Source organism: Sphaerodactylus townsendi, linkage group LG01, assembly GCF_021028975.2.
Source record: "Sphaerodactylus townsendi isolate TG3544 linkage group LG01, MPM_Stown_v2.3, whole genome shotgun sequence".
In the NCBI taxonomy this organism is placed as follows: Eukaryota; Metazoa; Chordata; class Lepidosauria; order Squamata; family Sphaerodactylidae; genus Sphaerodactylus; species Sphaerodactylus townsendi.
In genome coordinates this window covers 75,583,220-75,584,782 of record NC_059425.1, presented here as the reverse complement: position 1 = coordinate 75,584,782, position 1,563 = coordinate 75,583,220, and the positions used below count along the sequence as shown (strand labels likewise).

Sequence of the window (1,563 nt, the reverse complement as noted above, 5' to 3'; positions counted from 1 at the left end):
TCTTCTATTGTTTTTGGCGTCGTGTCTTTTTTTCTTTATCCGTCGGCTCGAGGTTGGTTGTTGGCGCCAGATGAAGCAGGGGATCCAACTGGGCAGCTGCCTGGAGGCCTTCCACCTCTGTTGGGGCAGAAGCGCTGGCATGGGCGGCTGTTGAGTCAGGTGGGGAGCTTCGGCAGAGGCGAAGCTGAAGCCGAAGGATCATGTGGCTAAGGAGCAAAGCGGTTGGCTTCTTCCAGTTCTTCTTCTGAGAGGCTGGGGCCGTTGTGGGTTGTTGTTGGTCCTTGGAACCTGCGGTGCCAGGTTGGGTGGTGAAGACGACGCCCTTCATCTTCTTGAAGGTGGCCTAGCAGTCAGCGCAAGGCGAAGAGGGGCTCCCTTCAAAGCGAATGTAGCTGCCAGTGTCTGGCCAGCCCTGGAAAGTGGAGTGTATTTGGCTTTGAGACCACATGGCTCACATCCATATGGACCTGTCTGTGGGTATTTGAGCAGCTTGGGCCTGGGCTTCTCTCCCTTGGGAGGGCATGCCGGTAGGGTCCCGCCCCTCTTCTTCCCAGCATGCCTGGGGAGCTCCCCCTCTCTTGGTGCAGGAGCTCCAGACAGTGGCAGGGAGGTGGCCCGGCGCGATCCGCGTGCCTGGCCCCCCAGAGGGCGGACGGGACTAGTCCAGAGCAGAGGGAATCCTGTGCAGCTGCCGCCCGCCTTGGGGAAGCCTGGGCATGCGGCTTGACCTGTCGCGGGCTCACCGAGAGGGGTGGATCCTGGCCCCGGTTCCCTCCATGGGAGACCTCAGCTGCGTGAGTGGCCCTGAGGTCCCTGTAGCTGCATCCGTCAGGCCCCTCGAAGCATCTTCAGGGTGACCTCCAGGTTGGTCTGTTCCGCCTCTGTCCAGGGGCGAGGCGGTGATCGTCATCTTCCGGTGGCCAGCAAAGGACAGGCAGGAAGCCCGAGGCGCATGGGTCTTCAGTTCTGGGAGCAATTTCAGCAGGTGTCCCCAAGGGGGAGTGGAAATAAGCAAGATCTTGTGTAGATGTGCCTATCTGCAGCCAATGGGGGACATGCCACCCTATTGGACTGACCACAAGGCAGTTGCTACACTTTGATCTGAATCAGCAAGCGATCTCTTCTGGAGTAGTGATTTCAGCAGGTCACCCTTAGTAGGGTGGTGGCCCGACCAGGATCGCGTGTAGATCCATTCAGAACCAGATTAAACTGATAAGAACAGATACTACACTTGATCTTAGCCGATAGGCCGAGAAGCCGATAGGCCGATAGGCCGAGAAGCAAAGGACAAGAGAGACCCCCTCACTTCTGCAGGAGTCTATTACATACCCTGCAGCTGTGGAAAGGTCTACATAGGAACCACAAAACACAGCATTCAGACACATATTAAGGAGCACTAAAGACACTGTCAGCTTAACCATTCTGAAAAATCTGCAGTAGCAGAACGTGTTCTGAACAAAACTGGACATAACATTTTATTTGAAAACACTGAAATTCTGGACAATTTGGAAGGTTACTATATCAGAATGCACAGGAAAGCCACTGAAATTCACAAACACCAAG

General features: G+C 55.5%; 1 pseudogene; it reads right to left on the bottom strand.

Moving 5' to 3' along the window:
• Positions 1-1,154: 1,154 nt before the first annotated feature.
• Positions 1,155-1,261, bottom strand: LOC125425539 (annotated as a pseudogene).
• Between the last annotated feature and the right edge of the window lie 302 nt (positions 1,262-1,563).